This window comes from Pelodiscus sinensis, chromosome 15 (assembly GCF_049634645.1).
Source record: "Pelodiscus sinensis isolate JC-2024 chromosome 15, ASM4963464v1, whole genome shotgun sequence".
Taxonomy (NCBI): domain Eukaryota; kingdom Metazoa; phylum Chordata; order Testudines; family Trionychidae; genus Pelodiscus; species Pelodiscus sinensis.
The window spans coordinates 462435-490116 of record NC_134725.1 but is presented as its reverse complement, the minus strand read 5'-3'; the positions used below and the strand labels follow the sequence as shown (position 1 = coordinate 490116).

General features: G+C 50.2%; 1 pseudogene; it reads right to left on the bottom strand.

Annotated features, from left to right (window-relative positions):
* LOC102443592 (breakpoint cluster region protein-like) overlaps positions 1–26352 on the bottom strand; it is a 110964-nt pseudogene extending 84612 nt beyond the window's left edge.
* Positions 26353–27682: the final 1330 nt, after the last annotated feature.

Below are 27682 nucleotides of genomic sequence, written 5' to 3'. Positions count from 1 at the left end.
GTACAGAGACCCCAGAAGGGTCCGAGGCCGGAGGTCAAATCAGTGAGGCAGGAGAGAAACTTAGAAGAGAAAACTTTATGATGCATGCATGCAGGCTGTCACTTCCAAGAGTGAAGCAGCAGCCCTGACAGACAGATTCAGGTATCCTTTATACAGAATGCTTAGACAGCTCAGTTGTGGATTGTTCTTCTTTAACATATCAAAGTCTCAGCAGAAGTACTTTGAGACTTCTGTTCACCCCAGGAGTGCTAGAAGTAAGTTTTTACAGTACACAAAGCCACATGAGAATTTGAGTGGAGGAGTCTACAAGGCAAACTGTGACAAAGATAAGGGTTTACATGACAAATTGTGACAGACTAGGAGTATCCATGAATTTGAGATAGTCATTTGTAAGGGTCTTTGATTAGAGCTAATTTGATTTCTCTCTGTTACAGGGAGAGAGGCCTGGAAAACTTTTTAACCCTTACAGCAGTTTTCTTTCAGAGAGTTTTGATTTCTGCACAGTCCCCCTTAGACACAATTGGAGTTATTTGATTTTCCCCACAGTGTACAGGTGGTGTTAACCTCTGTCCTGCCCTTCCTCTCCAATGCTGCCTTCTCCACCCTGGGGAAACCCATGTCCACCATCAGCCCTCTCCCACTGGGCTGCAAAGACCCTGCCCTCTGTCACGTTTTGTCATTCTGCTGTCAGATGCAGTTACAAATGCCACTGGCAGCGCGTGATGGGGTGGCGCAGGAGGGGTCTTTCCTGCTGCCCTACCAGGGGGCCCTCTACCGGGTCCACTACTCCTCGGGCCGGAGGGACACCCAAAGGGACTGCCCTCTGGCCCCGTCTGAGGAGGCATCTGGACCCCCAAGAGCCAGGGAGGGCGCCGGCCCGAACACCGCCGGCTCCCCTGGTAGTCTGGTCTCCACAGTTGCCCCGCCTCCTACTACCAATAGCTTTGCTTGGGAGCCGGGGGCACCTCCTCCGGAGCGCCCAGGTGAGCAGGCGGGCCCCGTCAGTGTCCAACCCATTTTGGCGGGGCCCAAGGAGGAGAGGGTGGAGCGGTCGCTGCCAAGCGAGGGAGAGGGCTTTCCCCAGGGGAAGGTTTCCCTGCCCCCCATTGTCCCTCCCTTGCCTCCCAGATGCCCCCGAGTGTCATCTGCGCTCCCTGGCCCTGCCCCTGCTGACCAGCCCTCCACCTCAGAGGGCTGTACGCTCCTTTGGGGGAAGCACAGAGCCCGTGGTGTGCGGGCTCAATCTCCCCCCTCCGATGAGGACTGTGGGAAGGCCCCTGCAAAATACCGTGGGGGGCCACCGCTGCTGACTTCACCCCCGACGAGTGTCAGCAGGAGGCACTGGCCGAGGATGCCATGGCAGCAAAGGGCCAGGGCCTTCTAAGCTAGTTTATTCTCCCCAGATCTGACCAACGCCTGCAGGGTGCTCTGGACCGAGCTTCCGATGGTCAGCACGGGTGACCGAGACCGGCTAGAGCTGCCTCTCACTCTGGCTGAATTCTCAGAAGCACTCCTTCTCATGCCCACCAACAAAACCCCGGACATGGACGAGCTGACCGTGGAGTTCTACCGAGTATTCTGGGACGTCCTCGGCCCAGACCTCATCACCGTCTGGTCCGAGGGTATGTCTACACTACCCCGCTAGTTCGAACTAGCGGGGTAATGTAGGCATACCGCACTTGCAAATGAAGCCCGGGATTTGAATTTCCCGGGCTTCATTTGCATAAGCCGGGCACCGCCATTTTTAAATCCCGGCTAGTTCGAACCCCATGCAGCGCGGCTACACGCGGCACGGAGTAGCTAGTTCGGATTAGGCTTCCTAATCCGAACTAGCTGTACTCCTCATTCCACGGCTTATGCAAATGAAGCCCGGGAAATTCAAATCTCGGGCTTCATTTGCAAGTGCGGTATGCCTACATTACCCTCCTAGTTCGAATTAGGAGGGTAGTGTAGACATACCCTGAGTCCTTAGAAAGTGGGGTCCTCCCTCTGTCGTGCAGGCGAGCCTTGCTTGTGTTGCTGCCGAAGAAGGGTGACCTCCGCGACCTTCCGAACTGGCGTTTTTTTGGTTTCTCCAGGTGCTGTACGCCTCCGTGGAGTGTTTGGTCAAGCTCAACTGGACCCTGACTGAGCTGGTCAGCTTCGGGCGGGGAGTACGTCAAGGGTGTCCGCTGTAGGGCCAGCTGTACGCTCTGGCAATCGAACCCTTCCTCTGTCTCCTCCACCAGAGGTTGACGGAGTTGGTGCTCCGAGAGTCAGAGATGCGGCTGGTCCTGTCATCGTATGCTGATGACATGCTCTTCATCGTCCAGGACCTGGGCAACCTGGTGCAGATGGATGCCTGCCAAGCTGTCTACTCGGCAGCCTCCTCTGCCCGGGTAAACTGGGTCAAGAGCTCTGGCCTGGTGGTTGGGGACGGGTGGCAGGCAGGTTCCGTCCCACCCGCGCTTCAGGCCATGAGGTGGAGTCCAAGTCCGCTGCTCTATCTGGGCGTTTTTCTATCCGCCACTCTTCCCTCCTTGCCGGAGAACTGGCAGTTCAGTGAACAGGTCTGTTGTGGCCATCGACGGAACAGACCTCGTCGCGGAGCCCCTGCTCCACAATTCAGCCTTGTACATGCAGGTGGCGGAGTCTCCTGCGGTGCGCCAGAGGTTGATCCTGGCAGAACTGCAGCTGGTCTGTCTTTGAACTGCACCTAGGGACCATCTGTACACGCTCATGCTCCACACGATGCATTTCCTCACCCTCATGTCCCACCCTGACACCAAATGGCAGGACTATCTAAGACCTGTTGAGGGTGAGGAACCCCGATGGGCCAGTGTTTATTCCACCTTAATCCCACGGCCCATCGGGGACATCAGTTGGCGGCTCCTTCACGGAGCCATGAGCACGGGCGTGTACCTGGCGCAATTCACCCCCGTCCCAGACGCCTGCCCCTTTTGCGGCATGAGGGAAAACCTGGCGCACGCATATCTCGAATGCGCCAGGTTGCAGCCCCTATTCCGGCTCCTCCAGAACCTCTTATTGAGGTTCTGGCTGCACTTTTCCCCTCACCTTTTTATTTATGCACACCCTATTTGTGGCCCCACAAAGTCGCGTGACCTCCTCGTCAACCTCCTCCTGGCCCTAGTGAAAGCTGCCATATACAGTACCAGGAAGAGGCTGCTAGACGAGGGGGTTCTCTGTGACTGTGGGGCCTATTTCCGTTCCTCCCTGGTCTCACGCATCCAGGCGGAGTTCCTCTGGGCGGCGTCCACTGGCTCCATCGACAGCTTTGAGGAGCAGTGGGCGCTGTCCTGGGTTCTCTGCTTGGTGTCCCCATCTGGTTCCTTCGTTTTAAACATGTGACCCGTACCCCTTGACCTTTTTTCATCATTTGTCCCCCGGAATTAGTTGGTCCCTGGATCCAGTCAGGCAGCCCTCTCTCCCTGTGTTTCCAAATAGTGACTCACTACGGGGTGCTGTGGTTATTTCCTTCTGCTTTCCAGTGGACCAAATCCTAGACACTGTATCTTTCCCCACAAGTCTATGGGCTGTATGCTGGGGAGACAAGGGACTGAATTGCCCACAAGCTAGAGAAGAGACCCAGAGCCACTCCTTGGCCTAGACTGCAGACCCTCTTTTCTTTTGGCTTTTGTTGTAATTAACATCCTGCCCACATCCCTGAAGCATGCAGAAAGTGGTGCAACTCTGCCCCCTGCCTGACCTCTGGGACCTGCCAAGCCCACGCACTTAGAGAGAGTCACAGGCTGCCTCAGGACCATGCTCACACTTCTATTCCCAACTAAGAATCGAATGCACAGATCACAAAGGGAACGAGCTGAATATGCAGCTCTCCCTTCCCCGGTCAGCAGTGCCACTTTGCACAGTAAGAAGGGACACCGTGGAGAAGGAGGGCAGATAATATCAAAGGCCTCGAGGATGACACATTGGGCTGTCCTTATGCCATAAAGGTCACAGCACATCCTGGTTTTTGCATGGACTGGGGAGCGTGTGGGCCTGTTCAAGATAGTGGAGTTACTTTACAGATAGTTCCATTCAGCCAGTGGGTAGGATGGACGGGAATGTGATCCTCTGTGGTCAGCAGCCCTTGCTTTCCTCACAGCGTGCAGGATGCGGCCCCATGCCTTGTAGCAAATGACAAAACCTAAAGCAGTGGATCAATAACGTTAGCAGGACCTTGGGTCCCAACTTGGGGGTGGGGCAGGGGAGAACGGCAGTGTAAACATTTAACAGGCGGGGCACCCCAGGCGTCCTGCTCCACACTGCACTGCCGTGCCCTCCACCACCCACTGAGTCCTCTCTCTCTCTGTGGGTATGTCTACACTACAAAGTTAATTCGAAATAACAGCAGTTATTTCAAATTAACTTTAATAGCATCTACACAGGCAAACCGCTATTTCGAAATAAATTCAAAATAGTGGAGCCCTTATTTCGAATTTGGTAAACCTCATTCTATGAGGAGTAACACCAAATTGGAAATAGCTATTTCGAATTAAGTGCTGTGTAGACACTTAATTCGAAATAGGGGGCCTCCAGCCCTTCCCAGGGAGCCCTGGTGGCCACTGTGGGCACAACCAGGAAAACTTACTCTCCTCTCCCCAAGCCCCAGAGCCATTAAAGGGGTAGACCCTGGCCACAGTGCGGGTCTGTCTACACTACAAAGTTAATTCGAACTAACAGCCGTTAGTTCGAATTAACTTTAATAGGGGCTACACATGCAAACCGCTAGTTCGAATTTAAATCGAACTAGCGGAGCGCTTAATTCAAACTAGGTAAACCTCATTCTATGAGGCGTAACGCCTAGTTCGAATTCAGGAGTTCGAATTAAGGGCTGTGCCCCCCTCCCGGCCCCGGAGCCCTTAAAGGGCCATGGTCTGGCTACAGTGCTTGTGCCAGTTGCAAGCCTGCCAGCACCCAGCCAGCAGACCCTGCACCTGGCACAGCATGAGCCAGCCACCTGCTGTCACCCAGCCCTCCGCCTATTCCCAGGACCAGGCTGGCGGCTCCCAGGAGCCTGCCTGGGGCCGCAAGAGGCGGGCGCCCGCCTGGTCTAGTGCAGAGATAGTGAGCCTCATCGAGGTTTGGGGGGAGGCCTCCAACGTCCACAATCTCTGCACTAGCCACAGGAATGCGGCTGTCTACAGCTGCATGGCTTCCAGCCTGGCCACCAGAGGCCACATGCGGACCCGGGAGCAGGTCCGCTGCAAAATCAAGGACCTGCGGCAGGCCTACTCTAGGGCCTCCCAGCCAGGGGCCGACCCAGAGGCATGCCCTCATTATGAGGTCCTGGACCTCATCCTGGGGGCTCACGCAGTCCATGCCCCCTGGGTGGCGATCAACCCTGGGGCAGAGGGCCCCCGTCCCTGACACGGAGGAGGAGGAGGAGGATGCCGAGAGCCAGGAGCCTGCAGGGAGCCTGCCCAGGACCCCAGAGACATCCCACAGAGCACATCGGCTGTGTCGTCCGAGGCCGGGGAGGGCTCCACATGTGAGTGCCATCATGCTCCCCTTATGTGTATGGGGGGGGGGGTGGGCGGAGAGGGAGCCCAGGGACCGTGCGCCTGGGCCTTGCCCACCATGGAGCAACAGCTGGGTGTCATGCAGGGGCCCTGGCCACTGCTAAGACTTAGAGGACAAAAGAGTTGTTTACAGATGACCAGACCTTGAGGGAAACACCCTTGATGGCTTGCCTTTGCACTTTTAAAGCCATAAAGCATTCCATGCTTCATATATCTAACTTTACACACAAGAATGATACATACACCAAAATAAGTGTTATGCATATTTATGTCCATTACTCCATTTCATAAAGCATGGGGGGGGGGGGGAAATCTGTCCCAAAAAATGGGAGGGGCAGGAAGAGTGAACATTCTTTTTCCAGGGGGCCCCCAAAAATGAAGTTGAGCACAGAGCCCCACTCACTGTAAATCCACCACTGGATAAGAGGCAGCGTGGAAGGTCACAATGAGCCTCTGAAGCACATCCTAACCACCTAGAAGAACAGGACCCACAGGGCACGGCCAGAGCTTTGCCACAATACATAAAGCCTTATGTAACATTATTGGAAGACATACCTGCTAGAAGATTATTCCAGCTTCTAAAATAATCAATGCCTTGACTTTACACCACCCACAGGTAACAGAGTAGCCATTCACACCTGGATCACCTTACTGTAGACATACCCCAGCAGCTTTGTTAAATCTGCTTAATACAAACATGTGTGGGTGGGTTTTCACCCTGACAGCTTCACTTTTCTGAAAAGGGTCAATGGTAAGCAATATGGAGCATGTGGTTACGTGGTTTTGGGTCGTCACTGTCATGATTATGAGGGTTAGCCAGCAGCCTGGGGATTAAGGGGTTAACTACACCTAGCCAGGTGGAGTGACCAGTAGGAATGTAGGAGGGAGTTTCAACCTGGGACAAAGGAATTTGGGTTTTTCCTTTGACCTTTTGTCTCTCTGAGAGAGTTCTCTGCAGCTACAGAGAGGGACAAGCATGTCTCTCTCTCTCCAAGACACCATTCTTCAATTTCTGTAAGTAGGGTAAAGTTTAGGTAATTTCGTTAGGTTTTATTGTTTTAAGGATTGGGTATGGGATCTGAGATCTGGCACTGTTTAAAAGATGTTTTGGCTTTTCTTTGTAACTAAGTTCTAGGCCCATGGAGTTTCTCCATGAGTATATTTTGTTACCTCCCTATCTAGTTATTATGGTTGCAACAGGAATATTGTTGTAATAATAAAAGTTCTTTCTTTTCTTTTTATTAACCGGGCAGTGGTTAATGGTGTGCCCTGATTTTTGTTTTAGGGGTAAGATTTCCCAAATGATCTTTCCCCTGATTTCTTTATCAACATTTGGGTGGTGGCAGCGGAAGTTTTATTCCCAAGATCTAGGTTTTTAAGATCTTGGGGGGAAGTTTTATAGCAAAGCCTGGTAAATAAGGCTTTGGGGTACACTTGCTGGCCCCCACTTCTGCATTTATCATGCCAGAGTGGGGAAGGAGCCATGACAGTCACCTCACTAACATAAGAATGGCCATACATAAGAGCCTTCGGTGAGGGACCTTGTCAAAGGCTTTCTGGAAATCTAAGTACACCGTATCTACTGGATCCCCCTTGTCCACATGTTTGTTGACCCCTTCAAAGAACTGTTAGGGTACGTCTAGACTACATGGCTCCGTCGATGGAGCCATGTAGATTTGTTTGTTCGGCAAAGGGAAATGAAGCCGTGATTTAAATAATCGCGGCTTCATTTAAATTTAAATGGCTGCCCCGCTCTGCCGATCAGCTGTTTGTCGGCAGATCGGGGCAGTCTGGACGCTCCCCTGCCGACATGAAAGCCCTTTATCGACCTCCCCGGTAAACCTCATCCTACGAGGCATAACGGGGAAGTCGATAAAGGGCTTTCAGGTCGGCGCGGGAGCGTCCAGACTAGCGCGCTGAGCCAACAAACAGCTGATCAGCCATTTAAATTTAAATGAAGCCGCGATTATTTAAATCACGGCTTCATTTCCCTTTGCTGATCAGCCTAATCTACATGGCTCCATCGATGGAGCCATGTAGTTTAGACACACCCTTATAGATTAATAAGACATGATTTCCCTTTACAGAAACCATGTTGACCCAGTGGCCCCAAAGCATGAGCCAGCAAGCCACTGGCAGCCAGCCCTCCACTGCTCCCCAGGAGCAGTCTGCCAGCTCCCAAGAGCCTAAGAAGGGGCTGGAGAAGGCGGGCGCCTTTCTTGTCCAGGGTGGAGATCATGGACCTTATTCAGGTTTGGGGGCGGGGGATGCCCCCAACTTCCATGATCTCCACACTAGACGGAGGAATGTGGCCGTCTATGGCAGGATAGCTGCCAGCCTGGCCACCAAAGGCCACATGCAATCCCAGGAGCAGGTTAGCATGAAAGTCAAGTTTGTCTGGCGAGACCCCCAACCCTGAGCCCTGAGCTTCCCCTCCCCCTTCTTCCCCTTGCTTCCCCCTTCCAGCTCCCTCCTCCCAGGTTTGCCCCTCCCCTCTTCCACCCTCTTTCTTCCCCTCTCCCACCTCCTTTTCCCAGTCTCCCCAGAGGCTGATCCCCCCCTCCCCCAGTTTTGTTCAATAAACCCAGTTTCTATTTTTGAACATACGTGTCTTTTATTTGACATCAGGAAGCGGGGCTAGGGAGAGGTAAGTGGAAGGACATGAGGGAGGAATGGGGCACGAGCCCCCAGTGGGGAAGACTGGGGAGACTCTGAGGGCTCCTCGGGGTGGACACTCTCCTGCAGGGCCTCCTGGATCCTGACAGCCCCCCGATGGACCCCCCGGATGGCAGCCTGTCACAAATGCAGCCGGGCTGATGGCAACGACCCCACGAGATGCACCAGTGTGCTCAGGGCAGCTCTGGCTCCATGTGGCCGAGTGCTGTGGTGTCCCGACTGTGGGCACTCAGGGCACTCCAAGCCAGGACTGCTTTGCTGTCCCTCATCGAGGCAGACAAGCAAGCGGGGAACCCTGAGAACTGTCTGTCCGGGGTGGGGGTAGGGTCCCTTTAAGCACGGAGCTCAGTTAGCCTCAGGCAGCAGCCCCACACACTAAGTCTTAACCTGATGCCCTTGCGGCCCTGGATCCGGCCAGCCTTACCGTCGGTTCAGGGTCCACTCAGTGTGGACGTGCTAGTTCGAAATAGCAAAACGCTATTTCAAAATAGTTTTTGTGTATAGATGCGTTATTTTGAATTAGTTCATTTGAATTAACTATTTCAAATTAAGTTAATTCGAAATAGTGCTGTAGTGTAGATATACCGTCTGATCAGTCTTCTCCCCACTGAATGCCTCGCAACGGCATTATTCGCGTAGGGCAATGCAGCTGCCCGTGCTGTCCTGCAGGGAAAGGGGGGGTCCAGGCCCACCCCCTCTCACAGACCCCAGCCCAGGGCCCTAAGGATGCAGACTCAGCTGTGATCCGGTCTGGCTGGCGGGGCATCCTGCCCGTAACACGCCAGCCCACAGGCTCCCTTTGCCTGCCCTGGGCTACTTCCTCTCCCCGCAGCAGGCGTACCCGCCGGGGCCCTACCTCACGAGACAGCCCTCTCTCTTACCTCCCCTCACTGGGGCACATCCACAACTCTCTCCCCGGGGAGAGCATCCTCCTCCTGGGGGCCCCGCCTCCGCCCCTTTTCGGCATGCTCACATCTGGGCCGCCGGGGTCCACCCCAGCCACGCGTCGCCCCGCCCCTGAGCGGCTCCGGCTCTCGGGGTGCGTCCCGAGGTGAGCCTGCGTGGCGGCGGAGGAATAGCCGCCGCAGCACCGATATTCCACCCCCGGCACCGCCAGGCAGGCAGCGATCGGCGGGTCCAGGGTGCGGGGTGGCTCTGCCCCGTCACAGGCAGGTTGTATGCTCAGGGCTGTGGTGTATGTTCTGTTATGGCCTGCATACGTAGGTACATACATATGTACACACACGTCTAACAGTCTGTCACTAGGGAGATTAACCACTGGCTGCTTTCACAAATTCAAAGCAATCCAGCAGAAGAAAGCAGCACTGAGAGGCGGGCAAAGGGGATTTACATCCTGTCTGACTGTGCTCACCAGAGGAGAAAACAACCCCACATTAAAGATGGGGATTGGGAGCTTTTGCTAACTGGAAAAAGAAAAGAAGAGAAAAACCAGCCCGTTTATATGCATGCAAACAACCGAGGCCGGCGCCTGAGCACTGTGCAAGAGGAGGTGGCTGGAGCTACAGAAACTAGCCTGCTTCTCCCCCCTCCTCCCCCAAAAGGAATCTCCAACGGGACAGAGGTAAATAATGAATAAAAGTCATCGAAGCAAGCTGGCTATTCAGTAAAATTAAAAAATTGCATTATGCATTGAGAGACTTCATGCTGTCCCATCACCCCAGGGAGGGCACAGAAGCAAAGGCTAAGCCAGAAATTTACACACACAGACAAAACCCAGCTCTGATCCCACCCTGAAAGGGCTATTGGTGGTGGGGAGTGGGGCTTGTTACTCTTTAGGAAGATCCTGCACAAATCCTTTATTAATGAATGGCTAGAAGTCTACTCCTGTTGCAGGCAGTTGGATCACAATTTCTAACCGTGGTAACAATGAACAATTCCCATTCTGGAAGAACTTTTGAGAAGGTGGTGCCTTGCCCCTCTTAGAGGCAGGGCCTATGGTGCAGAAAAGCCAAAGGACACAACTAGCATTTGACTCCCAGAGGGAAGTTTAACATTCCAATGTTAAAGGACAACATTGGAAAAGATCTGGAATAAGAGTCATTTTTCACCTTGGCTTGGGAACAGATTGTGAACAGAGTTGGTGCATGAGACTGTGAGAGAGTTATGGAGTCCCTCCATCACACAGGAAAACTGCTGTTTTCAGCCATGATTCTGCTGTCCCTGACACAAGAGTAAACAGAGAATAACCACCTGAAGTTGGCATTTCCACCACAGCGTGAGCGGGAATAGGAGTAGCCCTGCCGAGCCCACTCTTTACACACCCCAGTCTCACTTCGTAAGTGATGACAAATCAACAGCTCACCAGAGAGCATAACAACTTCATTCCCACTGCCCTGGCTCCTGCCACTTCATTAGGATTCCACAGGACACTCTGAAAAGCCTGCATCCCTCACTGAGATGCTACCACAGAGCTCTCCCTCCGCAGCGACAGGGGCATTCCAGCTTGTGGTATCTGTTAGGACTCAAACACTGTCATGAGGCCTTCTGCTGCCTCCAAGGGCCTGGTCACTCTCATGTGTGCTCTTTTATCCCGCCCTGCTACTGCCTGGCCCCTACAGTTCTAGTCTCAGCACATCTCAACTGCAGCCTGGAGGTTCCAAAAAGCAAGAGGTAAATAGGGGAATTCCTGCTCAGAGCTGAGGAACAATGCACTCTGTGGCCCAATCTGAGTGCCCCAGCCCCATTCTGCATCTGCCAGAGAGCCCTCAGAGTTGAAAGGGTCAGTGAAATATACGGTAATAACCCCAGGAAAGTGTATGGTTTACAGCGCTGGGGGAATTTTCACTGCAATGACTTCAAGGGGATCCTTGAGCTCTGCAGGAGATGACAGGGCACAGTTCCAACATGACAACAATTCCAGCTTCCCTAGTGGCTGCCTTCCTTCCTTCTGACCCCTGAGCCCTTATTCAGATTGAGTTTGCACAAGAGAGCTCTCCCTAAAACCGGCTAGCACACACTATGCATGTCACAGAAATAAGAGCTGGGACTCTAATCACACTTCCCCTTTGGTAGCTCCAAATAGCTCTGAACAGAAAGTGCAGAAACCCCACCATGTCCTGTGGAACACAAAGACTGTGCGTAAACTACCTCAGCGAAACAGGTAATAGTAGCATGGGGTTCCAGAAAATCTACAAGCAGGTATCTACCTCTCACAGAATGAAGGGATGGCCTAGAGGAGTGAACAGTAGATGGGGAGCCAGGAATTAAGTACTAATCCTGGGTCTGCATGTAACTTTATCTTTCTGTGCCAGCATGACTCCTCACAGAGTAATATTCTTAGCTAGCAGGCCAGATTTTTACAGCAAAAGGGGGGAAAAGTCCTCAAGTATCCCTGCATTCACTGCAACCTTCAGCAGGCTAGGATAATGTAATGGCCAGAAGGAGTACTGACGAGCACCCGGTGGCTAAGGGGTTAAGCTCAGGGAGGGTATGTCTACACTACAATGTTAGTTCGAACTAACGGACGTTAGTTCGAACTAACATTCATAGCCGCTACACTAGCGCTCCACTAGTTCGAATTTGAATCGAACTAGCGGAGCGCTTAGTTCGAACTAGGTAATCCTCGTTTTACGAGGATTAAGCCTAGTTCGAACGTACTAGTTCGAATTAAGGGGTGTGTAGCCCCTTAATTCGAACTAGTGGGAGGCTAGCCCTCCCCAGCTTTCCCTGGTGGCCACTCTGGCCAACACCAGGGAAACTCAATGCCCCCCTCCCGGCCCCGGACCCCTTAAAGGGGCACGGGCTGGCTACGGTGCCCGTGCCAGGTGCAAGCCTGCCAGCACCCAGCCAGCAGACCCTGCACCTGGCACGGCACAGAGCCACCCACCCGATGTCCCCCAGCCCACCCCCTCTTCCCGGGACCAGGCTGGCGGCTCCCGGGAGCTTGCCCTGGACCGCAAGAGGCGGGCACCTTCCTGGGCTAGTGCGGACATCGTGGACCTCGTCCATGATCTCCGCACTAGGCACAGGAAAGTGGCCGTCTAGGGCAGGAGAGCTGCCAGCCTGGCCACCCAGGACCAGGTGTGCATGAAAATCAAGGGGGTCCACTGAGACCCCCGACCCTGAGCCCTGAGCTTACAATGGCCGTCCTGGGTCAGACCAAAGGTCCATCTAGCCCAGTAGCCTGTCTGCCGACAGCGGCCAACCCTAGGGACCCTGGAGGGGATGGACCGAAGACAGTGACCAAGCCATTTGTCTCGTGCCATCCCTCTCCAGCCTTCCACAAACTTTGGGCAGGGACACCACTCCTACCCCCTGGCTAAGTCTACTCCATGGACCCAACCTCCATGACTTGATCTCACTTCCCTTTAAACTCTGTTCTAGTTGTAGCCTTCACAGCCTCCTGCAGCAAGGAGTTCCACAGGTTAACTATTTGCTTTGTGAAGAACAACAACTTTCTCTTACTAGTTTGAAGCCTGCTACCCATTCCTTTCCTTTGGTGTCCTCTAGTCCTTCTTTATGGGAACTCAGGAAGAACTTTTATGAATGCACCCTCTCCACCCAACCCCTGCTTTTAGAGACCTCTATCCTGTCCCCGCTCCATCTCCTCTTTTCTAAGCTGAACAGTCCCAGTCTCTGTAGCCTTTCTTCATCTGGGACCTGTTCCCAACCCCTGATCATGTTAGTTGCCCTCCCCTCTCCCAGCCTTTCTCTTCCCCTCTCCCACCTCCTTTTCCCAGTCTCCCCCAGTTTTGTTCAATAAAGACAGAGTCAATGTTGGAAGAAACGTTATCTTTATTTTGTACATCAATAAGAAGGGGGGCTAGGGAAGGGTAACTGGAAGGAGGTGAGGGAGGAATGGGGTACGAGCCCCCGATGGGGAGGACTGGGCTGGCTCTGCGGGCTTCTGGGGGTGGAAGCTCTCCTGCAGCCCCCCGATTGCCCCCTCTCCCCAGATCGCAGCCTGCGGCAAGTGCAGCCGGGCTGATGGCCGAGTGCTGTGATGTGCCCAGTGTGGGTACTCCGGGCAATCCAAGCCAGGACTGCTTTGCAAGCGGGGCACCCCTGAGAACTGTCTGTCCGGGGTGGGGGTCAGGACCCTTTAAGCGCAGCCCTCGGCTAGCCTGAGACAGCATCTCCACGCTCTAAGTCCTCATCTGATGCCCTGCCGGCACTGCTTCCGGCCATCCTTAAGCCCTGTTCAGGGTCCACGCAATGTGGACTTGCTAATTCGAATTAGCAAAACGCTAATTCGAACTAGTTTTTAGTTCTAGACGCGTTAGTTCGAATTAGCTTAGTTCGAATTAACTAATTCGAACTAAATTAGTTCGAATTAGCGCTGTAGTGTAGACGTACCCGTAGCTAGCAAAGCTGCTGGCAAGGAGCCAGAGAACCAATGGGCATACAGTGTTGAAATTTGAATTGGATATAGGTTCCCTGCCTGCTTTCTTTGTGTGGGAGAGAGAAACCAGGAGTTGAGAGACAGAATAATTTAAACCCAGGCAGAACTACCATCTTCCCCCCCCCCCCCCCCCCCCCCCACGGAATTCAGGGCATGGGAGCGGACTGAACAAAGAGAAAATTAGAAGTGAGTACCAGGGAAATGTGAGTCCAGTTGCGTTCAGGGTAATTTTTCTTTGTTTTGTGGTTTGGTTTGAACTGCTCTGTGTGAATCTATACCTCCCCTCCACATTTAATACCATCTAAGCATTGTGCCGAGACTTTTCTCTGTTTTAATTTGTTTCCCTTAGTTGCTCTGTAACATCTAGCAACCAAGTTTGCTTTCTCAAGTTTATCTTTTATTTTGTAATAAAAATCACTTCTTTTAAGGTGATGATTTGATTCTTGTGTCCTGGAAGGTCTGTCTGTGGGTATCTGCAGGCCTCAGACTGAGGGGTCAGCTACCAGAGACTGCAGCTTGTTTTTCTTTTTTCAAGCTCTTTTGGGGCAAAAGAGCTTGGGGTACCCCTGGGGGATGAATCTGTGCATTGTGATTCTGGGGGAAAGTTTTTGGTAACCAGTGCCTGTAAGAGACAAAGGTTTTTTTTTTCTTTTGAGCTTTTTGCAGGCCCCCATCTTCTGCACTCTGAGGGTGTGTCTAGACTACATGCCTCCGTCGATGGAGGCATGTAAATTAGACAGATCGGCAGAGGGAAATGAAGCCGCGATTTAAATAATCGCGGCTTCATTTAAATTTACATGGCTGCCGCGCTGAGCCGACAAACAGCTGATCAGCTGTTTGTCGGCTCAGCGCGCTAGTCTGGATGCTCCGCGCCGACCTGAAAGCCCTTTATCGACATCCCCGTTATGCCTGGTAGGATGAGGTTTACCGGGGATGTCGATAAAAGGCTTTCATTTCGACAGGGAAGCGTCCAGACTAGCGCGCTGAGCCGACAAACAGCTGATCAGCTGTTTGTCGGCTCAGCGCGGCAGCCATGTAAATGTAAATGAAGCCGTGATCATTTAAATTGCCGCTTCATTTCCCTTTGCCGATCAGCCTAATCTACATGGCTCCGTCGACGGAGCCATGTAGTTTAGACGTACCCTGACTGCCAGAGTGGGGAACAGCCCTGACAGGTACTCTCTTAATTTCCAGCCCCTCCCAGAGAAAGGCAGAAGTAGTGTTCAGAAACAGATCTGGTCACTAGAGGATGGGGACTCACCTCTCCCTTCTTGACAGTCATAGATTGTTTGCGGGGTGTGATCTCCTCATTGATACTGGACAAGAAGCTCTGAGAGATGCGCAGAGCATCCTGCAGGAGGGGGTGGTCAGGGTGGATTTCTGGAGTGTGTTTCAGTAAATCGTACCACCAAGAATACAAAGAAGGGACAAGAATAAGGAACAGCAACCACCAGAACAGTGGGCTGCAGGCTCCGACAGCCCAGTTATTGGAATGGGTGACTCTGGAATCTTCTGATAGTTTAAGGCAAAGCTGCGGATGACTGTCTCAGCCCACTGCATCCATTGTTGCCCACAGGGAACAACTATCCAGTAAGATGAATAGAGGCTTTCTGTGTAGACATGCAGCTTTCTAGGCAAATGTTCTGCTGATGATCAAAAAAGAGTTGCTTACCAGGGAAAACAAGCAGAGTCACCATATATATCTACCCTCCACCCAGAGCAACTATAGTCAGCTCCATCTTCATCCCTCCAGGTACTGACAAACCAGAGTGTCCTCCATACACAACACTCACTTTCCAAGCAGTTTTTTGTTATCTGATCTTTTGAGTCCTTTGTATTTCTGGCTTTGAGATTCTAAAAGAAAAAGAAAATCCATGTAGGAGACCGTTCACCACCCAGAAACATTACCCTGGAACCCAGAACCTCCTCAGTGCCTCCAAGGGAGGGAGAAGTTCCTGTGTTCATACAGTCAGTCTAAAGCAGTATCCAGAAAAGCCCTATTATATATATACATTGTCCTGTGGTGGTCTACCCCACTGTGCCACTGTGCACCATAAGCCTCCAGCTCCAAGAAGAATTCCTAAGAGTGAGTCTTAATAGAGACCCTAGAAACCAGGGAGCCCTGTACAGCATCTGAGAGAAAACCTGGGCATGGCTAAGCTGTTATCACCAGTAAGACAAGGGCATGTCCACAGGGATGCACCTGCCATTGGCTCAGTGTACACAGTCTGGCAGCTAAAGCACAAGGTGGGCAGTCAGCAGACATGGGTGCTATTCCTGATTCTGCTGCTGCCCTGAGGTGTGACCAGAGGCAAGTCCCTTTCCCTCATTTCTATGGAGGGGTTTTCCTGACCTTTCTCCCTTTGAGGGGGTTGAGGCTGACTGTATTAAAGTGGGTAAAGTGCTGTGAAATCTTCAGCAGGACTTGGGTACAAAAGTACCACCATAATCATTGTTACTATTTATAACCCTATGGTCATCACCAGGGCTTTAGCACTTACCCACCAGGGGTACGTCTAGACTACAGGCTTTTGTCGACAGAAGTTTTGTCGACAGATAGGGTATGTCTAGACTACATGCCTCTAGACTACATGCCTCTGGCAACAGAGGCATGTAGATTAGGCTACCCGGCATAGGCAAAGAAGCGGGGATTTAAATAATCCCTGCTTCATTAAAATAAACATGGCCGCTGCGCTGTGCCGATGATCAGCTGATCCGGCACAGCGCGGTAGTCTAGACGGGGATCAGTCGGCTGGGGAAGCCTTTGCTGACTGATCCTGTAAGCCTCGTTTCATGTCATGAAACCTACACTGTCATGTCGCAAGCCGCTTTGTCGACATGACAGTGTAGATGCAAAGGACAGTGTAGATGCAATAACGCCTTCTGTCAACAGAACTGTCGACAAAAGGCGTTATTCCTCGTAGAATGAGGTTTACAGCCGTCAACAAAACTGCTGAGTTCTGTCAACATTATGTCGACAGAACTCAGCAGCAGTGTAGACGCAGGTAAAGTTTTGTCAACAAAAGTCCACTTTTGTCTACAAAACCCTGTAGTCTAGACATACCCCAGGAAGTGACATGGTATGTGGTGTCCAGGGTTTGCAGTGCCGCATGAGAGGCCCAGATCTCTTCTGTGGCACTACCACAATGCAAGTAATAAATGTAACTATTAGTGAGAGGAGACTTAGTTTTTAACAGATTAATTCAGTCTATAAAGTGTGGAGGAAGGTGCCATGATAGTGAGGTGATATTGTTGATGCTACAAGCTGTGCCCAAGGATCAAAACCCATCAGAGAGCATACAGGGAACCCCTCATACTGTGATGAGAATCACAGCACATTTTCAAAGGGTATTGCCAGTTTGTGTTTCCTAAGAACATAAGACCGGCCGTACTGGGTCAGACCAAAGGTCCATCTAGCCCAGTATCCTGTCTACCGACAGTGGCCAACACCAGGTGCCCCAGAGAGGGTTGACCGAAGACAACGATCAAGCGATTTGTCTCCTGCCATCCCTCTCCAGCCTCTGACAAACAGAGGCCAAGGACACCATTTTATCCCCTGGCTAATAGCCTTTTATGGACCTAACCTCCATGAAATTATCTAGCTTCTCTTTAAAATCTATTATAGTCCTAGCCTTCACAGCCTCCTCTGGCAAGGAGTGTCATGATTATGAGGGTTAGCCAGCAGCCTGGGGATTAAGGGGTTAACTACACCTAGCCAGGTGGAGTGACCAGTAGGAATGTAGGAGGGAGTTTCAACCTGGGACAAAGGAATTTGGGTTTTTTCCTTTCTCCTTTTTTGTCTCTCTGAGTGAGCTCTCTGCAGCTACAGAGAGGGACAAGCATGTCTCTCTCTCTCTCTCCAAGACACCATTCTTCATTTTCTGTAAGTAGGGTAAAGTTTAGGCAGTTTCGTTTTAAGGATTGGGTAGGGGATCTGAGATCTGGCACTGCTTAAAAGATGTTTTGGCTTTTCTTTGTAACTAAGTTCTAGGCCCATGGAGTTTCTCCATGAGTATATTTTGTTACCTCCCTATCTAGTCATTATGTTTGCAACAGGAATATTGTTGTAATAATAAAAGTTCTTTCTTTTCTTTTTATTAACCGGGCAGTGGTTAATGGTGTGCCTTGATTTTTATTTTAGGGGTAAGATTTCCCAAATGATCTTTCCCCTGATTTCTTTATCAACATTTGGGTGGTGGCAGCGGAAGTTTTATTCCCAAGATCTAGGTTTTTAAGATCTTGGGGGAAGTTTTATACCAAAGCCTGGTAGATAAGGCTTTGGGGTACACTTGCTGGCCCCCACTTCTGCATTTATCATGCCAGAGTGGGGAAGGTGCCATGACAAGGAGTTCCACAGGTTGACTACACACTGTGTGAAGAAGAACTTTCGCTTATTAGTTTTAAACCTGCTCCCCATTAATTTCATTTGGTGTCCTCTAGTTCTTCTATTTAGGGAACTAATAAATAACTTTTCTTTATCGGCCCTCTCCACACCACTCATGATTTTATATACCTCTATCATATCCCCCCTCAGTCTCCTCTTTTCTAAACTGAAAAGTCCCAGTCACTTTAACCTCTCCTCGTATGGGACCCGTTCCAAACCCCTAATCATTTTAGTTGCCCTTTTCTGAACCCTTTCCAAGGCCAAAATATCTTTTTTGAGGTGAGGAGACCACATCTGTACACAGTATTCCAGATGTGGGCGTACCATAGTTTTATACAGGGGCAGTAAGATATTCTGGGTCTTATTTTCTATCCCTTTCCTAATAATTCCTAGCATCCTATTTGCCTTTTTGACCACCGCTGCACACTGTGGGTGTGTCTAGACTACAGGGTTTTGTCGACAAAAGTGGACTTTTGTCGACAAAACTAAACCTGCGTCTACACTACCGCTGAGTTCTGTCGACATAACGTCGACAGAACTCAGCAGTTTTGTCGACGCTGGTAAACCTAATTTTACGAGGAATAACGCCTTTTGTCGACAGAGTTCTGTCAACATAAGGCATTATTGCATCTAAACTGTCCTTTGCGTCCACACTGTTATGTCAACAAAGCAGCTTGCTTTGTCGACAGAACTGAATGTAGTCTAGACGTTCTTTGTCGACAGAAGGTTTGTCGACAGTATCTGTTGACAAAACTTCTGTCGACAAAACCCTGTAGTTTAGACGTATTCTGTGTGGAAGTTTTCAGAGAACTGTCTACGATAACTCCAAGATCTCTTTCCTGATTTGTCGTAGCCAAATTAGCCCCCATCATTCTGTACGTATAGTTGGGGTTATTTTTTCCGATGTGCATTACTTTACACTTATCCACATTAAATTTCATTTGCCATTTTGTTGCCCAATCACTCAGTTTGGTGAGATCTTTTTGGAGTCCCTCACAGTCTGCTTCTGTCTTGACTATCCTAAACAGTTTGGTATCATCTGCAAACTTTACTACCTCACTGCTTACCCCTTTCTCCAGATCGTTTATGAATAAGTTGAAAAGGATCGGTCCCAGGACTGACCCTTGGGGGACACCACTAGTTACCCCTCTCCAATCTGAAAATTTACCATTTATTCCTACCCTTTATTTCCTGTCTTTTAACCAGTTCTCAATCCAAGAAAGGACCTTCCCTCTTATCCCATGGCCATGTAATTTACACAAGAGCCTTTGGTGAGGGACCTTGTCAAAGGCTTTCTGAAAATCTAAGTATACTATATCTACTGGCTCCCCCTTGTCCGCATGTTTGTTAACCCCTTCAAAGAACTCTAACAGATTAGTAAGACAGGATTTCCCTTTACAGAAACCATGTTGACTTTTGTCCAACAAATTATGTTCTTCTACATGCTTCACAATTTTATTCTTTACTATTGTTTTGACTAATTTGCCCGGTACTGAAGTTAGACTTACCAGTCTGTAATTGCCAGGATCGCCTCTACAGCTCTTTTTAAATATTGGTGTCACGTTGGCTACCTTCCAGTCATTAGGTATGGAAGCCGATTTAAAGGATAGGTTACAAACCACAGATAATAGTTCAGCAATTTCCCATTTTAGTTCTTTTAGAACCCTTGGATGAATGCCATCCGGTCCCGGAGATTTGTTAACATTAAGTTTTTCTATTTGTTCTGAAACCTCCTCTAATGACACTTCAATCCAGGACAGTTCCTCAGATTCATCACCCACAAAGGACGGTGCAGATTCAGGAATCTCCCCAACATCCTCAGCCGTGAAGACTGAAGCAAAGAAATCATTTAGTTTCTCTGCAATGGCTTTATCGTCCTTGAATGCTCCTTTTATAGCTCGATCATCTAGGGGACCCACAGGTTTTTTAGCAGGCTTCCTGCTTCTAATGTACTTGATGTGTTTTTTATATATAAATGGGGATGGACTGGGGAAAGAACCTGGGAGTGGGGGGAGGGGCTCATGGACGGGGCTGGGACTGGCGCCTGCCTTGGGTGGTCCCACCACCTCGTGTGTGGGGCCTTTGGTAGCCATGGGGGTGGGGCTAGGAGGAGAAGATGGAAGGGCAGGGGCGGGGACAGGAGCAGGAGCAGGAGGGATTTGGGAAGGAGTGGGTGCGGGGTGGTGGCTGCTGGACTGCTCAATCGTGGTGAGCAGGCGATCGACAACGGCGTATGCACATGCTCAGGGTCTGCTGGGACAGCTCCTGCCAGGTGGTGCGACACAGCTCCAAGTTGGCTTCCCACCTCTGCCCCTGCTGAAGACACTGCTGCAGGGCATGCAGGCAGGTGACCCCACTCCAGGTCCTCGCGGGGTCATCTGCGCCGGTGGCTCTCATGGGGTCAGGAGAATGCTGCGGGAAGCAGTGGACGTGCCTCACTCACGTCTGGTTCAGCTCAAAGAAAAGTGACAAGGGCAGTCGTCCCAGGAGACATTGTGCCTGAAGCCTAGCTCTCATCTCTGAGCTGATACCAAAAGGTCTCAGTTCAGATGACCGTGATGTGCTTCGAGCAAGGCCATCTGTGGCCTGGACAACGTGCACTGTCCTGCAGGGGTACAGATGTCCCAGGGGAGCCTCGCAACCTGCATGCCCCAGGGACAAGCAGGCATGGGAAAGTGCCAGCCAGGCCAAAAGCTTGCGGGGGGAGCGGGGCGACTCTCCTTCCCTCCGTGCTGTGCACATGCTGCATCTAACAGTGGTGGCATCCCACAGGGAGAGGACTTCTATCCCTGGCCACTGGGGGGGGGGGGGAAGTGTTGGGGGAGGTGTGTGAGAGTGGCAGACACCGCTTGCTGGGGAGGGTGCTACTGGGGTCCCCTCCTCTTCCTCCCCCAGCAGGTTCCCATGCAGGGGCGCGGTGTCCTCCGCCTCGCTGCATTTTACTGGGAGCAGATGTCCTCCGCCTCGCTGCATTTACTCTGGTTTCCTACATTACCACCCTAGTTCGAACTAGGGTGGTAGTGTAGACATACCCTAAGATTCCAATTGACATACTTTTCATTTTAAACAGAGCTCATTCTATCACTACCTCTTTCAGCATGTGAAGCTAATTAAGCCTGTGATCCTATTGACGGACATAATGCAAGCTGTTAGAGATGGCCTTTTATACCACAGTCAGTGTCATTACCAGCAAAAGAGACACATCAGGAGTTCAAACACAACTTTCCTCTTTAAGACTACATGATGCTGGAGCGGAGTTAGGGAACTTCAAAGCCATGCAAGTCACTACAAGAGTCACTGTGGGGAATAGTGAGCAAGAGCTGCTTATGGGAGAATTCACAGTTACTCCCATGCCAGCCCTAACAAAAGGCACTGGAGGGGCTGCCGTGGCTGTGGGGAAACCCACAGCTCCTCCACTGCTAGCCTCCCTGAGGACTGATGGATGCACAGGAGCAACATTGCAGTGTATTAATCAGATCCAGACAGCATGTATGTCTGAACATCATGACATTACCTCGGAGATTTCAGCAAAGTGAGCATTGGCTTGGCAGCATTTCTCTGCTGTCTCCATGGCAACCTCATAGTTATCCACAAAGGCCCTGTACACTCCCAACTGGCTGGCCTGCAGGAATCAAAACAAAACAAAGTCAACATCAGGAAAGGGGAGGGCTTGGGACAGCTGCTGGCAGGAGTCAGAGTAATCTGGGAAAAGGCGGATTTACACCAATTCAAAGAAACTCAGGATACTCTGCACAGGAAGTACCCCTCCCTCCTGTTGGCTCTCTCCCACTGGAACAGGTGCTCCTTGTGTGATGGCTCCCTCTACCCAGCAGAAGTTAATTTGCTAGCCTGGGAGGATGACAAATCTTTATTACCATCTCCCAGTTTTTCCCTTCTAAACTGCCAGATTAGTGTTTATTAATATTTTAGCTAATGGGTGAAACTATGCAGGAGCTGTTGGCTGTTTGCCATGAAACATGAATCAGAGAGGAATGATTCAGTCCAATAGCACAAATGAGAGCTACTTGTTTACTTCTATGCATCTGCTAAAGCTGTTAAAACAAACCGAGATAATAACCAAGATCTACATATGCAAACTTTAATTGAAAGCCACATGGTTAAAGCATTAAGGACAGCAGTGCTGAACAGTTGAATACAATAACACACAGTATAGAACTACAGCTGGGAGGCATGGACAGTAGTTAATGCCTTGATACCTTCCATCACCATGCAATTTTGACAGGTGCCCTGCCCCTAGCCCCACCCCTTCCCATCCCCCTCCCCCTTCCTATGATGCCTCCTAGCCCCGCTCCATGATGCCTCCTAATCCCACCCCTTCCCATGACACCTCCTAGCCCCGCCCCTTCCTATCCCCCCTTCCTATGACGCCTCCTGCCCCTGCCTCCGCCCCCTTCCCCCGGGGCCTCCTAAGCCCCTTCCCATCACGGGCCCCTCCACCATGTGGTCTCCAAGATGGCAGGCCACCACTTTCCAAGTCGGGGGGAAACCAGTGGCTGGCTCATCCGTCTAAAAAGAAAAGAAAGATGGAATAAGCTAGCGCCAAGGATTGGCGGCTTATCCATCTAAAAAGAAAAGAAAAGGGGAGAGAAAAATGGAATAAGCGCAAAGCTGAAGAAAAAAAGCTAGCACCAGAGAAATAAAAGAAACAGGAGAACAGGGGGAGATGCTAAAAAACACAAACCTTCTCGCATACTTTTCAACTGTCCAACCAGAACAACCCCCCCCCCCCCCCCCAAACACACACACCCCATGCAGGCACGCAGCATCAGAGAAAGAAAAGAAAAGTGGAGAGAAAAGTGGAATAAGAGTGGCAGGCTAAAAAGAGAGGAAAACAGAGCAAAGCTAGCACCAGAGAGAGAAAAGGGGAGAGAGAGAAGCTAGTATCAGAGAGAGAAAAGGGAAGAAATAAAAAAGAATAAACGTGGCAGGCTAAAAGGATTGCTATCACCAGAGAAGGAGAGAGAAGAAACAGAACAAAGCTAGCACCAGAGAGAGAAAAGAGAAGCTGGAGAAAAGGGGAGAGAAGGGAGGAAAGAAAAGCACTAGCAGCCATGAAGAAATACAGGCTTGTCAAGGAACAAAAGAAAGAGAGCAGACCTTACTCATCCGGCCCCCGCGGTAAAAGGGATAATGCTTCGGCTTGTGAGCCTCCTCACCCCAGCCAGGCAGAGCAACTGACTGATCTGACCAATCACAGCTGACCTTGGTCTGGCCAATCAGAAGCAGCCCACAGACCCACCGGTCTGTCCAATCAGACTTCTCGCATACTTTTCAACTGTCCAACCAGAACAACCCCCCCCCCCCCCCCAAACACACACCCCATGCAGGCATGCCAACTTGTTTTAAAATTTAGTTATAAAAAGAGAGTCTGATTTTAGGGGTGGCTTTTAGTTAAACCTTGTGTTTCTAGGACAGGGGAATATTAAATTTGTATAAAATAAACACAAACTTTGTTTCATGATGTTTGATAACGTGGAAACCAGCACTGAGACATTAGTTGCAAACAACAACATTACTTAGAAGCTTGAGGCTAGCTTTTGTCTTGTACTTACAGCACGGAATTATTGTAAAGTTTATGGGACTGTTTAAGATGCATGCAGTGTCTCACGCTTGGTTTAAAACACAAGCACGGATCAAAGAAAGAAATGGCGGGGGGGGGGGGGGGAGAAAACAGGGAGCGAAACAACAAAGCTAGCACCAGAGAAATAAAAGAAAAGGGAAATAGAGAGAAGCGCGCATCAGAGAGAGAGAAATCGGGGAGAGAGAAAAAAAGCGGGAAAGGGAATAAGCGCGGCAGGTTAAAAAAGGGGGGGAGGGAAAGAAAGAGATATAGCCGCCATGTGGCTATAAGCAGAGATAAGGGAGAGGAGATAAACACGAACTTATGGACGTCTTGTCACTGAAGGACACAAGCAATGTCCACCGGTCACCCATGCCATTGTAACAAACAAATCCTTATCACCCCAAACCACACATACAGATGCCCCAACTTTTTTTTTTAATTTAGGGGTATAAAAAGAGAGAGAAATTTTGGCACACTTTAGGGCTGCTCAAAATTTGACTATGGAGAGCAACACGATGGTAAGAGCCTTTTAATCTGTACGGGCGGCTATGTTTTTCATGCCCAGGGCTGTCACGACTTAAAAGTTAATAACTGCTTTTTAACAGGAGGATGCTTTTTTACTGGAACTGTCCGAGGCCACCTTGGCAGTGTTAAATCTCGGTAAGCCAGGGTTTGTTTTACAAAGTTACAGCTGCAGCTTGTGAAACCAAAGATCCAAAAAGGCATTTTTCTGTTTTATCTAGGACCAGAGGTGGGGCAAGCCGGTACTTTGTCAGCTATTCCTGAACAAGAGGTTGAGTGAGGTGGGTGTGCGGCAGGGCTGGTTCCCCCCCCCCCCCCCCCCCACTGGTTTGATCTTTTAATGGCTAGTAAAGGGCTTGTGTTGAAACAGGATGTTTGTTTGTTTGTTTGTTGATAGATATACCAGCCAGCCTTTTAGAAAGAGAAGAAAGGGCACAGAAACCCGTGAAAAAGACCAAGAAAGCCGCTTTCAAGAGCAACAACACAGAGCCTGGAGCCCCCGATCTCGAGCAACCCAGCACGTCCAAAGCCTGGCTCAGACAAAGCGAACTGGGGTTTAAAAGGGCGAGCAGTGTCATGCCAGGGGTCGGGGGTAAGCGCCGTAAGGGGGGTAGCCCTAACGAGCCTGTGTCGGGCAAACCAGCCAACACCCAAAAGAAGGGCTCTGTAAAAGGGGCCAAAACAAGAAACCTAGAGACAGGGATCTAAATGACCTCTTGCAATGTGTCATAGAATTATTTGATCATAGCGGGAGGCTAAGAAACATTCATGAGTTTATGAGGGAATTGACAGAGAAAAAGTTTCCCAGGCTGGCTTTTGAAGTGATGCAAAAGCAGTACTTTTCAGGAGAAATCGGGGATTTTGCTCAAAAGCTGCTAGCTACAAGACAGGAGGTTGAAAGTATGGAAAACTGGATAAAGGGGGGAGGGTGTCAGTGACTAACTATGAAAGCTAAAAATGGGCAGGGGTGCAGGGGGGAAAAGTGGGAGAGAGCTAAAAGACTAAGAAGGGTTTTGGCAAAAAAAATTTAAAAAGTCAGAGCGGTTTTACGAAAATGCTCCACGAGCCCGGAAAAGGAATGGAACACCACCCTCCTCCCGAACCCAGAAAGGCAATCAAACACCACCCCCCTTCCAAGCCCGGAAAGGGATTCGGCTGCCTCCCCCCTCCCGAGCCCAGAAAGGGATTCAACCCCAAACCCAGAAGGGGTTTCAGACATAAACCCCCCAACCCCCACTCCTGATGATGTAGATTCTCCTGAACTCCCCCAGGTGTATTTGGAGCGGGTGAGACACTGGATAAGACAGGGTAGAGGCTTTAACACTTATGAATATTACCAGGAATTTTGTTTTGCTAATTTGGACAAAATAGCGGGGTTTGCAGAGGCCATGGTCACTATTGACACCGCTATTCAGAATCTGTTAGGCGATATTAATAGCCAGGTGGGCCCCGAGGATTTCGTGCAGCTGCGCTTAGATTCCCCAGGCCTCAATCAGCCCCTCTTTTCTCTGAGGAGGCCTTGGGAAGATTTAAACACCGCACATTTTTTTGAATAACATTGCTTCAGTGTTGCAGAGTAACATGGAGCTTTTGGGGACTGGGACTGTAAGACTGGATGTCACGATTATCAGAAACAGGGTGGGCGGGCCTGCGAGGTCCTTAAAGACTATCACATGCAGTAAAATCATAGAAAAAAAAAGAAAGCATTTAATCGACCTACATAACCAGGGAAATAACTTCTGCTTTGTCGGTAGCGTCCTGGGCCTCTTATCGAGTGAAAAACTTACAGATGCCCAATTACTAGAAGGGGCCAGGCGTCTCCACCAGGAGATGGGGCTTCCGGACCAAAAAATGATCAGTTTTACAGACGTGGGCTCTTTTGAGGAGCGCTTAGGCGTGACTATCGCTGTGCTGTGTCACGAAAAGGGTAATTGGCACTTTTTTACAACGGGGGGCATATGATACCCCAAGACCATTTTTGTACTGTTGCATGACAAGCACTATTACGGTATTCTAAATATTAAAGACTTTATAGGGGCCCCGTATCTGTGCAACTACTGTTATGCCACATACAGCCACAAACACCAGCATGCCTGTAAAAGCCACTGTCGTACTTGTAATGGCGCTGGGTTCAAAAAGACGTTGAGATTTTGCGAGAGGCCTGTGCCCGGTTCAGAAAAGAAGTCATGAGGATGACAAAAAAACAAATTGTTAAAAACCCCAGGCAAGATAACGAGGAGGTGGTCACTAAGTGCATAGATCCCTTTCAGTACCTCACATTAGCGTCAGTCTGCAAGGCCATGTACCGGTTTAACTTTTTACAGCCGCGAATCATAGCCCTTCTGCCGTTAAGACGATTACTATAACCAACCAATTATGGTCCATAACCAACAGAAGAGATATTCCACGCCGGCCATTCAGTGGTTGCTGTACGTCGCTCACACAGAAAACATTTACATTCAACACGCTTTGCAGGGCGGGGAGCTTAAAGTGGGGACCTAACTTTTTAGACGGTTATGCCAAGGTAGAGGGTAAACCCACAGCCTTTGAATTTAACGGATTTTTTTTTCACAGTTGTCCAGCCTGCTATTGTGAAAAAGATTTCAATCCTTTGCTCGACGTGACCTACGGACAGCTGTACAACCGAACATAATTAAGACCGAATTTCTGAAAAAACAGGGCTTTGAGGTGAGGACCTTATGGGAACACGAATGGAAGGCCATGCTAGCTAACGATAATCAGGTGGGGGTCTTTTTATGAGAATAAAAATTACCGCAGCCTTTGATTCCTAGAGACGCCCTTTACGGGGGTAGAACCAATGCTATTTGTCTGTATTACAAGCCATGGCCCGGGAAGCAGATTCATTACTACGATTTCACCAGCCTTTACCCCTTTGTTAACAAAACTAAGCGTTATCCCGTGGGGCACCCGGTTATTGTGTATAAGGATTTTGGGGATATCAGACAGTACTTTGGCATTGCTAAGGTTAAAGTGTACCCGCCGAGAGGGCTCTATTTCCCTGTTTTGCCACACAGGCTCGGCGGCAAACTCACCATCCCCCTGTGTGCCCTTTGTGCAGAAACAAAACAAGAGACACCTTTCACTCACAGTCGGGAGGAGCGGGCTTTAACGGGTACTTGGTGCATGATAGACCCGGTGGAGGCTTTAGACAAGGCGTACACGATTGATGAAATTTATGAAGTCTGGCACTTTAACAGCACTTCAGACACTCTGTTTTCAGACTATATTAAAATGCACCTGAGACAAAAACAGGAAGCCTCGGGGTTCCCTCACTGGTGTATGGATGAAATGAAAAAAATACAGTATGTTAAAGAGTACTGCGAAAAAGAAGGCATGTGCCTGCGCTTAAATAAGATTAAGGTCAATCCTGCAAAAAGGCAGATTTCAAAACTGTTTTTAAATTCCTTGTGGGGAAAATTTGGGCAGTGGACAAATTTGACTAACACCAGCATCGTGACGGACCCGGACGAGCTCTTCAAGTACATTTTTGTGCCTTATTATGCTGTGTCATCGTGCGAGTTTATTGATTATGACACGGCGGTGGTGTAGTGGAAGTACAAAAAGGAGAACTGCACCCATTCGAACAACACAAACATGTTCATCGCGTGCTT